Source organism: Herpailurus yagouaroundi, unplaced genomic scaffold (assembly GCF_014898765.1).
Source record: "Herpailurus yagouaroundi ecotype Mexico unplaced genomic scaffold, PumYag 67440, whole genome shotgun sequence".
In the NCBI taxonomy this organism is placed as follows: Eukaryota; Metazoa; Chordata; class Mammalia; order Carnivora; family Felidae; genus Herpailurus; species Herpailurus yagouaroundi.
The window spans coordinates 1,199,731-1,212,537 of record NW_024420251.1 but is presented as its reverse complement, the minus strand read 5'-3'; the positions used below and the strand labels follow the sequence as shown (position 1 = coordinate 1,212,537).

The 12,807-nt window shown below is 44.4% G+C and overlaps 1 protein-coding gene and 1 non-coding gene across 3 annotated transcripts in view; one reads left to right on the top strand and one right to left on the bottom strand.

Annotated features, from left to right (window-relative positions):
• Positions 1-211: 211 nt before the first annotated feature.
• MTM1 (myotubularin 1) overlaps positions 212-12,807 on the top strand; it is a 97,448-nt gene continuing 84,852 nt past the window's right edge. For both annotated transcript variants that reach the window (XM_040467368.1, XM_040467366.1), the window contains exon 1: positions 212-286. The gene's annotated coding sequence lies outside the window, so the exon portion shown is untranslated. The remainder of the gene's footprint in view (positions 287-12,807) is intronic.
• On the bottom strand, positions 9,328-9,433 carry LOC121025021 (U6 spliceosomal RNA). The gene has a single exon (XR_005787909.1). It is a non-coding gene; the product is annotated as a U6 spliceosomal RNA (small nuclear RNA).

Below are 12,807 nucleotides of genomic sequence, written 5' to 3'. Positions count from 1 at the left end.
AACTACAACTCCCAGATGCCTCCAAGCACCGGACCTTTCAAAGAGGGCTTCCCAGCAGCCTCCCGGGTGAAGAGCCCCGCCTCTCAGAGTGGCTCCCAAGGCTCTACAGGCGCCTTCCACCCGCCTCAGCCATGTCACGTGACGCACACCCGCCAACCGACGCACGGAGGAGGGCGGCGGGCGGTGGCCAGGGGCGGAGAGGCCGCAGGGGGCGGGCCCTGGAGGGGGCGGAGCGGGGCCCGGGAGCGAAGCAGCCTGGCAACGGCGGTGGCGCCCGGAGCCCGAGGTGGGTGAGCGCTCGCTTCTGGCTTGGCTCCGAGCCGGGTGCTGCGGGACCTGGGGGGGAGGGGGGCGGGAGGAGGAAGTTGGGACTCCCCGGGCCGACGGGTCCCGCGTATCCTCGCAGCACCCGCGGGCGTAGGTGGCGGGGGGGGGGGGGGGGTGTCGCCCGAGCGTCTCGCTGTCCCCGCCAGCCAGGGCTGAGTAAGGCCGGTGAGCCGCAGGCAGGTGCCTCCGGCTTCCTCGCGTTCTCCCCGCCCAAGGTCCTGGGCTGGCGACGGGCGAAGGTCGGGACGGGAATCGGGGCCGGGGGAAGCCCTGGGGGCGTCGCGGCCGCTCCCCGGACTTTGCTTCCCCGTCCTGTGGCGGCGAGCGCGCTGGGCGGCCGTCCTGCCTCCCCGGCGACGCGCCTCGGCTGGTCCTCGCCTTGGCCGTCCGCCTCGGGTGAGTGCCCGCCGCATCCCCCGCGGGTCCTGCGGAGCGGCCGCAGCCCGGTGCTGTCCGGGAAGCCTCGGTGGGCGCTCTCGAACAGAGTTTCTGTGTCACGCACGGGAGGTTTATTTGCTTTTGCAACAGTTGAGAGAAGATCTGAGAAGGAACGGTTAGTTCCCTGATACGCAGTCGGAAGTATGCACAGGCACGAGCAAGCGCCCTTTGCCGGGTTGCCTCCCTTAACTGTCTTTTGCTGCGCTCAGGAAGTGAAAACTAATTTTAGTCTTTGCCTAGGCAAATATGAAATGAATCTGCTGCAAAGATTATATTATGGGCTTTATAGACACATACGAAGTATGGGGTGGAGTGAATTGTGACTAGCTTTTAAATAGACATACTAGACCTTCACAAGAATGGAACCATGGAATGTTAGAATTGACTGGGACCTTGAAGTTCATAGTAGTTAGTTTCTAGGATGGGGAAACTGAGGCCCAGAGAGGGTAACGCTGTTTAATGTGACCCAGGATTTGGGGCAACCTAACGGCAAAGCTAGTATCACAAGTCAGGTCTCTAGGGAGTATCTTGGTGTCTAACCCGGGTACTTTTTATCACAGCTTAGTTTTGTTTTTTGTAGAGTGTCCACCTTAGAATCTTGAGACTGAGCCAATGATTTTGCTATAGTTCAAACCATTTTGAATTCCCTTCAAAACGAGTTTACCAGCCAAATAAGACAATCAGGCTTGTTACTTTATAGACACACTTTGCTCTCATCCAACATATGTTTTGGGCATGATCTCTTATTACCAGATTTGATCCAGTGACTTTTGGCTGTTTCACTAAACCAGATCTACCCTTGAGAGATTCCACTCCATGGAGTAGATTCCAACCAGTGGTGCTGCCAGTGCATAGCAGCCTCCCCAGGTGCTTGAAAGTACAGAACATTCATTGGGGCTTTTAGATTCTAGCTGTTAAATGATTGGTCTCCTTACCTTAAAGTTATAACATATAGTTATCAAGTTCTCAGTGGCTTCATTTACCCATCAAACCCAGAAAGCCCATAGTGTGCCTGCAGTGTCCCAAGCACTGAGAAGACAGCAGACAGTACTACTGATGAAGCTTTACAGAGCTTATGTGTGGGGAAGAGGACAATAAAAAAAAAGTAAACGATATATTTTCTAGTGGAGATGAACACTATGCAGAAAAATAGAACTCCCAAACTCTATGTCAATAAAACAGGCTGGCATGTTTGAGAGTGACTTGGGAATTACATTGAATTGTTAGTTTTTGAGTGTCAGCTGCTGCTTCATTAAAGTAAATAATCAAATCCAAAAGTAAATCTGTCTAAAAGAGATTCCGTGGAGTCATCATTTTTCTAGCGATTGCCTCTTGGATCCTAAATTCATCATGGCATCATTTTTACTTGCATTTTTTCTCTTACATGCAAACCGTGCTTTCAAACACCTAGCGGGGTGGTCTTGGAATCCCTTGCTATCTCAGTAGTTACCTTACTCTAGCTACAGAAGGCTCTGCTGAGGTCAGTATTCCTTGTTGATTTCATGCCAGTGTCAGCCTGCCTCAGGCTACCTTACACAAGAATTTCTCTTCTTGCACTTTGGTTTGTACAGAGAACCTACTATCTGAAATGATCCGCAATCTTTGGGTTGTATGGTTTTTAAAGAAAAGAGTTCATTTTGATGTTAGCTCTAGAGTAAAGAAGCATTCAACGTCTTAAAACCTAAAGTGCTAGTGGGGTGCCTGGGTGGCTGAGTCAGTTAATCAATCATCCGACTTCAGCTCAGGTCATGATCTCATGGTTTGTGAGTTTGAGCCCCACATTGGGCTCTGTGTGGGCAGCTCAGAGCCTGGAGCCTGCTTCAAATTCTGTGTCTCCCTCTGTCTCTGTCCTTCCCGCAGTCACATTCTGTCTCTCTCTCAAAAATAAATAAACATTAAAAAAATATTTAAAAAAACCCTAAAGTGCTAGTAAAATGGCATTCGTGATAGCTTACTCTACAAGTTCATCTGTACCTTTTCAGTTCTCTCCTATTCTGTATGTTCAATGGCTTGAAAGCAAATGTTTTCATTCTTACAGGTTCTGAAAAATGGCTGAAGTTACAAAAAAAATACTCAAATATTCTTTGTTCCAAAATGAAAGGAGGATTAACAAAATGTAGTTACTTTAAAAACCACTGAAGGAACATGTGGTTCTTGCTCTTATTGAGGGCTCCAAAATAAGGAGAAAAGCAGAGCCTCTTCAAGGCTTAGTAGGTGACATTTTGAATTGGTGGCCAAAGGATTTCAAAGGCCAGAGTTTCTTGTTATTTCTAAAGTTTTTTTCAGTTTTATAGAAGAATAAGAGTTTGTTTTCATTATTCTTTAGTAATTTCCCTTCCCTGCTTCTGACCTCTTTGAAGTTCTGCTTTCTTTATTTTCTAGTTTCTCAGTTCATTATTCTTTTTTGGCAGATGGGGGAGGGGCAGGGGCTGTCATTTGCCTACGAGGTATTGACTCTGGATTTGAATCCTGGCTCTAATATTACCTGTGTGATTTTGGGTGAGTTACTTATGCCTGTGCCTTAGTGTCCTTATCGGTAAAATGAAAATAATACTGATAGCACCTTCCTCAAAGGGTTGTTGTCTAGACTGTGATAATCTATGTTAAGTGCTTAGAATAGTGTCTTATTTTCTTTGAAAGATAAAGAAATGATTCTAGATATGTCCTAATAAACTTTTGGACATCAAATAAACGTGATTTTATTTTTCTAGACATTTCTTAGCATTTTGTGGGTGACTCGAGCTTTTAGTTTCAGGTGACATTGGCAGTGGTGTCCACAGTTCTTGCAGTGTGAAGTTCCCGTCAGTGTTTGGACCAGAAATTACTCGAGGCCACATTTTGTCTGTTTCTACAAACATGATTAGAACAAGAGTGGCCTTCTTCCATTTGCTCTGCTTGGAAAGCAAGAGGGTACCAGGAGACCCAGTTGGAGTTAGTCGGGTGAGATCCAGTTGCCATCCTGTAGTTGGAGGATGGTTTTTCATGTTAAATGTTTACAACGTATTTTTTCCACCTGAGCACCTGGACAGTCTCATCCTTTTCCTTTTAAGGAAAGGAACCTTAAAAGGTTCCTTTAGAACACCTCCTTAGCAGGCACCTCTTTAGAACATTGGCATCATGCACTAGCACTTTCTGTTTCTACCTGAGGAGTGAGGGGTGATAAAGGAACCCTTTGTGTGAGGTGGCCGAAAGCTTCCTGAGTCTGGATTCCAGAAGCTGGGTTCAAGTCCCATTTCTGCCACGTCTTAACTCTGTGACACCAGATACGTCATTTTACCTCACCGCTGCTGCCTCTTCCATTCGTACGGTAGAGCTGTGAGCCCTACCAAGCTTCCACAACTTTGCAGAGAATCACATGTACAACAGTACCCTTCATAGGCTGTGCAGCATTATTATTACTGCTTTCATGTGTTATATAAGCTGTCACTGTTTGGAGAACTGGTGTAAGAGAGCAGCGTCCCTCCTGTTGTTGGCCCACCTGCCCCATGGCTATATGTGTGGCCTCTGCCTTGCTTTCTGTCTTCTGTCAGCATTGAAAAATGTGGGTGTTTCATTGCCTCTCTCAAATGGACCTGAAGCCATTGGCACACCTTGTGAGCTTCCATTTTATTTATTCCCAAGACGGTAGTACTGTATACCCAACAATCACAGGGCAACAGCAAGCGATCTCTGCATCAGGAAATATTGCCTGCCTTTTTCTGAAGTATTTCGGAGTGAAAATCTTTCCTTTTTCAAATCGACACCTTCCATTAGCTCCTCAGTGCAGCTTGAGGCCCTGCGGAGCTCCTCCATCCACAGTAGCCTGGATGCTCTCACTCCAGGGGTTAGGGTGAGAAGACATCCAGGGCATTGATTGTGCTCCGGGTCCCTGCTGCCTTCATGTTCCAACAGAACTGGGGCTTAGTGCTCTGTTCTTGTTATTTGAAGTTGTTTCTCAGGATCCTGGAAGGACTCTATTATAAGTAGCTCTTTGAAATGTCATGTACTTAGGTTCGTCCAGTGTTGCTGAGCTGCAGCTCTTTGTTTTGATACGTAGTACCTGAATATTTCAATATCACTTGTTCCATCTTCCAAGCTTGTGCTGAAAGTTGGGGCTGAGGTTGGAAACTTTTTTTTCCTGGGCAGGTGAAACCTAACATGGCCCTCTACACACAGTAGACATTTAGAAAACACTCTTTGACTTGAACTGGACAAGTGGAGGGATAGTTCAGAGTTGTTTGGATGTGTTCATTTCAACAAATTGGGTTGTATGTATAGAGACCATATCCATATCTCCCCCCCCCGCCACTGCACGATGGAAGGGAGCTCATGCTGAGCCTTCCCCCCACCCCCACCCCCACCCCACCCCACCCCACCCCACCCCACCATGGTTGATTAGCAAATGAATAAGAAAGTTCTTTGAGTCCAGTGATGGGAGAGGTCTCACACATTACATTCCCAGCCTCTGGATTTTTGGACTACTGTCGTGAGCAGTTTGAGTTTAGGTTCATTTTTGCTTTGCTTGTTGGTAGATTTTGGGGGGTGGGGAGGGGTATGGGAAGTTGAAGGGTAATAATTAAAAGTAAAAATAAAAGTAATTTGTTTGTAACTCATTCCTTTCTTATTCCCTTGCCTGAAAACCTTGACAACACCGTGATATCCTTTCTTTAGCTTGTGATAATTGTTACATATCTATATTGTGCCCTTGGGCTTTCTGGGAAAAGGAAGCGCTGTTTCCCGGAGCCTCTTGAAATGGAACGCGCTGCTATGTCCCGGCGCCATGTTTTCCCCTTCGTGGGAGCTTCGAGGCACAGGTGGGTCACAGAGGGGATTCGTGGCATCAGATGGTGGTGCTTAAATTGCCCTTGGCTGAGCCTTTAGTTTCTTTATGGCCCCGAGATGACTTAGGTGGGGACTTAGAACAAGGGCTGTGCTGTCAGGGTTTGTTCCAGCAGTCCTGGAATTGGCCTGAGCTGTTTTGCTAAAAGAAGAAACGTATCCCACGGCAGTGACCCCCAGCCATGGCTTGTCAGTAGTAGGTGGGTCAAGGTGACAGGGACGAGCCACACCATAGGAGGACAGTGCCATTGACGCTAGTCATGTGTCAGGCAGGATATGAGAAACCTCAGTCGAGATTCCATTTTGAGCTTTCTGGTCCTGAAGTGTTCCTTGCAGACACTGATGGTTCCAAATCTGAGAGAGAAAATGAGTCCCTAGACGGAGGGCAATTGGATTTGGCCCTCACCTCTTTGCAGCTCTTGCCGTGAGGCCTAACAACTGAGTTTTTAAGGTTGAGGCTGAGTGCAACCCTGCCGGCCATTTCCTTTCTTCACCGTTTTCCACTCTGACAGGGCATGATCATTTCTCCAGAGGTTCCCGTCCCTTCTATGCCACAGAACAGTTTTTCCTTGTTGATAAAAAATTGTCCTGATGCTCCTGCTGTTCCTCAGCTCCTAGGAGCCCAAGAGCAATGTAGAATTTCAGTGCCCCCCCCCCCCCAGCTGCACCTAGAGTCTGCATTTTGATGACAGCCCTCGGTGATCTGTTTGTAAATTAAAGTTTGAGAAGGCCAGTTTAACTAGTAGCTCACATCCCGGCTTCCCCATGATCCTTTGAGACCTTGTGGTCCATTAGAAAGATAATTTGAGCCACATGTGTAATCCATTTTCCTAGTAGCCGCATTAAAAAAGGAACAGATGAAGTTGATTTTTATAACGTATTTAACCTAGTATATCCAAAATATTATCATTTCCACATGTAATCAGTATAAGTATTAGTGAGATGTTCCCCTCCCCTTTGTTTGTACGAAGGTGTCGAGGCCTGGCATGTATTTATATTTCCACCACCCCTCCATTTGTACTAGGCACATTTCAAGTGTTCAGGAGCTGCACGTGTACTTAGCGGCCCCCGCGTTGGACAGCACAGCTTCGAGAGATACATTTTGGCCTTGATTTGCTGTCAATGCCTGAAGAGCAGTTAGAGCCATGGTCGCCTCAGTAATAAACTTGCGTTCATGATCCGTGTTGTAACCTGTGCCAAGCCCTTTGCCCCTTGTGATTACGTACATCCCGTATGAATCCTCACAACATCCCACAACTTTGTCACAACTTTGTTCAAGACAGTTCTCTTCTCCGTTTCGGCTTGGTAAGTGGTATGAAGAACTCGCCCTTGGTACATGAGTGAAATGCAGGCTTTTTTCTTGAGGGTATCTTCAAAGAACTCATGGATTCCGCCCTTCTTCTCTGGCTCATCCTAAAGGGTGTGGACTCGCTAAATAGAAGTTTCCTTGCTACGCTGGCTGCTCATTAGAATCACCTGGGAACTTTAACGACCTGCTGCCCAGGCCCCACCCACAGATGTTCAGATGTACTTAATCAAACATAGGCTTTAAAAAAAAAAGTTTATTTTGAGAGAGAGAGAGAATGAATGGGAGAAAGCAGAGAGAGAGGGAGAGAATCCCAAGCAGGCTCCACTGCCAGCACGCAGCCTGACCTGGGGCTTGATTTTATGAACCACGAGATCATGACCTGAGCTGAGATCAAGAGTCGTTTGCTTAATCGACTGAGCCACCCAGCCCCCCGCCCCGAGACATGCATTGCTCGGCGTGCAGGTCGGCTTGAGAGCAGCTGCTATGGGAGTGTGTCTCGGCACACTGAGTGTGCTTAGAATCACCTGCACTTCGGGCTGGGACGCAGATCTGACTCAGTGGGTCTGGCGGGTCGGGAGAGCCGGCTTCAGTTGATGCTGCACCTCTGTGGCTCTGTCCCCGGCCCTTTGACATTAGGTAGCTGGCCACCTGACAAACACCTGAGGGCGTTTCCCAAACTAGAAGTTCACTGGCAACAAGCCTGGAGTTTCTGATTCGGTGGGTTTGGGGTGGGGCCCAGGAGCTGTATTTGAGAAGGCATGTTTTCCACACTCCACCATAAAGTGTTTAGTTTACGTTTTATGTAGGCGCACTTCTAGCCCACCTTTGTTTTGGGCTATGTGGATGTTGACTGTTATCAAACCCCTTTTCTGCCTTTACAGAGCTATGTGATTTTCCTCTTGAAACCTGTTAAGGTGATGGGGGTATTTTAAAGGATTGCCTAATATAATGTAGCATTAACCAGTTTGCCTGTTGGCATGAAACCAGCGTGGTTCTTTCTGCTGGATTGGATTGGTTAATATTTTCTTCAGGATTTTGACATCTGTATTTGAGAGGGAGATTTTGCTTTCCTGGACTTGATCTAGTATCGCTTTGCTAGCCTTGTAAAGTGAGTGAGAGTATTACCTTTTTCTGTTCTCTGGAACTTTGTGTGAGATTGGAGTTATGTGTTTCTTTTTCTTTTTCTATTTTTTTTTTAAGAGAGAGAGAGAAATCTTAACATGCTCCACGTGTGGAGCCTGACTCAAGGCTTGATCCCACGATCATGACCTGAGTCAAAATCAAGAGCCGGATGCTCAACTGACTGAGTCACCCAGGTGCCACCGTTTCTCCAGTGTTTGGTAGAATTTACCCCTAGAACCACCTGGGCCTGGTATATTTGGAGTGGGAAGATTTAAAAAAAAATTTTTTTTTAATGTTTATTTTTTTTTTAATTTTTTTTAACGTTTATTTATTTTTGAGACAGAGAGAGACAGAGCATGAACGGGGGAGGGTCAGAGAGAGAGGGAGACACAGAATCTGAAACAGGCTCCAGGCTCTGAGCGGTCAGCACAGAGCCCGACGCGGGGCTCGAACTCACGGAGTGTGAGATCGTGACCTGAGCCGAAGTCGGCCGCCCAACCAACTGAGCCACCCAGGCGCCCCATATTTTTGAGAGAGAGAGAGCAAGTGTGTGAAGCAAGGGTCAGAAAGAGAGAGGGAGACAGAGATTCCTCCCAAGCAGGCTCCGCACTTTCAGCTCAAAGCGAGATGTGGGGTTCAACCCCACGAACTATGAAATCATGACTTGAGCCAAAGTCAGATGCTCAACTGACTAAGCCCCTGGAGTGGGAAGATATTAAACTACCAGTTAATATATGCCATTTCTGTGGTTATGTCTGTCTTTTCATTCTTAAATCTTTTTTTTTTTCCTTTGGTTTATTTATATTTTGAGAGAGAAAAGTGTGAGTCAGGGAGGGACACGGTGGGGTGAGGGGTTGGAGAGAGAGAGAAAAAATCCCACACAAGCTCTGTGCTGTGAGCGCAGAACCTGATGTGAGGCTCAAACCCACAAACTGTGAGATCATGACCTGAGCTGAAGTCGGACGCTTAACTGACTGAGCTACCCAGGTGCCCACATTCTTAAGTTTTAATATTGTTTGTGCCTTCTCTCTTTTTTTCTTAGTCTTACCACAGGTTTGTCAGTTGTGGTTATGTAGTATGATGTTTGTTAGGATGTAGAAATGAATGAACATAATGACATTCCCCAGTTTCTTTCTGATTAATTTTTAATGAGTAAAAACTTTATATCATTTTAAAGTCAAATTTACATCAGAGTTTATTCCAAAAAGCCTTACTTACATCCCTGTCTCTTGCTAGACATATTGTTTCTATCCCCCATCTCAGGTAATTGATATTATAGTTTTTAGTTTCTTTTTCTGTTTCTTTCTTTTTTTTCTTTTATGAAATGCTTCACGAATTTGTGTATCATCCTGTGCAGGGGACATGCTAATCTTCTCTGTATCATTCCAGTTTTAGTTTATGTGCTGCCAAAGGGAGCATTCTTCTGTTCCTTTCGCAAATTTGAGCAAGTGCGTGCACACACATATTTGCATTTCCCCTCTCACACCCAAAAAGCATACTGTGTACACTATTCAGCCTCTTGTTTTTGTCACTTAAAATATATCCTGGACATCACTCTTTTCTTCGTTTTGTCCTCTGGACTTATTCTGTGGTTTGGATATTTCAAAACATAGAATTTTTATTTAGTTCTAGTATATTCTAATTTCCATTGTGATTATTTCATTCACCTGTGGGTTTAGAAGTGTCTTTTTAAATTTACAAATACATTTAAAAAATGTTTATTTATTTTTGAGAGAGAGAGAGAGAGAGACTGAGCAGGGGAGGGGCAGAGAGTGAGTGGGACAGAATATCTGATGTGAGCTCTAAGCTGAGAGCAGAGAGCCCAATGTAGGGCTTGAACTCACGAAATGCAAGATCATGACCTGAGCCAAAGTTGGATGCTTAATTGACCCAGCCACCTAGGCACCCCTACAAGTACATTTTTTTAGGTATTTTTAAAACTGATTTCTAACTTAACTGTATTATGGTCAGAGATTGTGACCTGAATACTAGTAGTTCTTTGAGATGTGTTGAGGGTAGGTTTGTACAGTATTTTGTGGTTGGCTTCTTTGTCTTAGCATAATGCTTTTCAAATTAATTCATGTTGTCTCAGGTATCCATAGTTGGTGACTTTCTGTTGTTGAGCAGTGTTCCATAGTGATTTGTTTATTCACTAGTTGATGAACATTTGAGTTGACTTAAGTTTTTGGCCATTATGAATAAAGCTGCTATGAACATTTGCTTATGAGTCTTTGTGTGGACTCGATGTTTTCATTTGTGTAAATACTTAGGTGTGGCATTGCTGGGCAGTATGCTTAGTGTATGTTTAACTTTACAAGAAACCGACCAACTATTTACCAAAGTGCTTGTGCCAATTTGCATTCCCGCTGGCAAAGCGAAGCATGACAGTTCTGCTTGGGCCATATCCTCATCATCCTGTTATTGTCCATCTGGTTAAATTGTAGCCATTCTAGTGGCTGTGTAATGGTAGCTCACTGTGGTTTTAATTTGCATATTCCTGATGTCTAATGATGGTGAGTGTTTCTTCATGGGCTTATTGGCCATTTGTACATCTTCTTTGGTGGAGTGTCTGCTCAAATCTTTTGCCCGCTTCTTATTGGATTGTCTGTCTTGTTAAATTATAAGACTTCTTTATATATTTTGGATACAAGACCTTTATGAGATATGTGATTTGCAAGTACTTTCTCCCAATCTGTAGCTTACCCTTTCATTTTCTTAATTGTGCCTTTGAAAGAGCAGTGGTTTTAATTTTGATGAAGTCAGGTTTATCTTTTTTTTTCCTTACAGTTTATGTTTTTGTGTTCTAAGAAATCTTTGCCTAACCTAAGTTCACAAAGGCTTTCTCCTGTGTCTCCCACTAGGACTTGTAGTTTTAGCTCTTACGTTTAGATCTTTTGTGTCCGTCCCCTCTCCTCCCGAGGGTTCATATCCTGTGTAACCCCTTTCCCTTGAGTTTACAGCCTTGTGAGACCTTGAGGAGAGAATCCAGGTAAGTTGTACCCAGACTCCTGACCCATGACCCACGGAAACTGCAAGATAATTGTGTGTTGTTTACAGCTACTGAGTTTGTTATGTAGCAATATAAAACTAATACTTCTTCATTTCAAGTTGTTTTGTATATTGTGTGAAGGGTCCAGACTCACTTATTTTTCCATATGGATATCAAATTATTCCAGCATCATTGGTGGAAAAGACTATCCTTTCCCATTGAACTACCTTGGTACCTTTGTTGGAAATCAATTGACCATTGCTGGGACCTCCAAAAGATGAGTCTAATTCTGAAGTCAATCTTCAGAATTAGTGGCAATCTCTTTGCACACTTCTCTATTACTGCAAACTGCCTGTTGGGCAGGCAAACTTAGTCTTGCTAGTATCACACTGTCTTGATTACTGAGGCATTTTTAGTAAGTCTGTAAATTGGACAGTGGAGATACTCCAACTTATTTTTTCCCTCTTCAAGGTGGTTTTGGCTATTCTCGGTCCTTTGCCTTTCCATATAAATTTCAGACTCGTCTTGTCAGTTTCTACAACAAAGCCCATTGAGATTTGACAGGGATGGCATCGAATCTCTAGATCAACATTAATATCATAAGAATATTGAGCCTTCTGGTCCTTGAGCATGATATGTATCTCCATGTATTTAGGTTTCTTTAATTTATCTCAGCAGTGTTTTATAGTTTCCCTTGCATGAATCTTGTACACATTTTATTAAATGTGACCCTAAAGAGTTCATTTTTTATATTATGCACATAATATTTTTACACTTTAATGTCCATTTGTCCATTGCTAGCAATACAAATACAATTAATTTTTATTTTGACCTGTATATCCTGCAACCTTACTAAATTTACTTACCAGTTCTAATAGTTTTTCTATGGCATTCTTAGGATTTTTTGCATATATGATCATGTCTGCAAATACAGTTTTACTTCTTCCAGTGTGTTCTGCGTTTCATTTCTTGCCTTATTAAACTTGCTAGGATCTCTAAGAGCTATGGAATATGCAGGCAGCAAGAGCAACTGTCCTTGCCTTGTTCCCATACTTAGTGGGAAAGCGGTCCATCTTTCATCATTAAGTATGATATCAGCTATAGTTCCCCACCCCCCGCAGGTGCCCTTGACTATTCCTACTTTGCTGAGGTTTTTTGTTTTTTGTTTTTTGTTTTTTGTGCTTTTTTTAACGATGATTAGATGTTGAACGGTGTGGGTAGAAGCCATGTCTCAGATACAATCTTTAGGAAGCTAGTATACCTCATGAATAGCCTTGTTGACGCTACATATCACTGCATTCCTATCCATCACCAACCACCACTATCGAGCTTTTCCTCCTAGTGTTGATAACAGAATTTCTATCTGGAGTGTGGAGAGTTTTTAATTCTTCTGTGGAGCATCATATATTGCTCCTTCACAAACCATGGAAATTCTCTGCCACATTCATCTTCTCTTTCTTTGCCATCCTTTTGACACTGGTTTGGGTTCTTCTTCATCTCTTTGCCCTTTTTATTTCTGCCTTTTTCCTGAGTTTATTTTCTCACATGTATGAAAGCATTCTCCCTGCTGATAGTGCCAAGTTTTAGAAGTGTGTGTGTTCACGTGTTCAGCCCTTTGCCTTCTCGTAGAGCTAGGCTGGTTGGCCAGCGTGTTTAGGACTCTTTGCCGTACTCCGGCAGTCAGTCCTAATTACAGTGGGTCACTGCAAGCCTTTCTCTTTCTGAGTCTCCAAAGCATATGACGATGCCAATCTTTGGACGACCCTTTGGACACTCCTTTCAGCTGCTGGCAGACTGCTTGTGG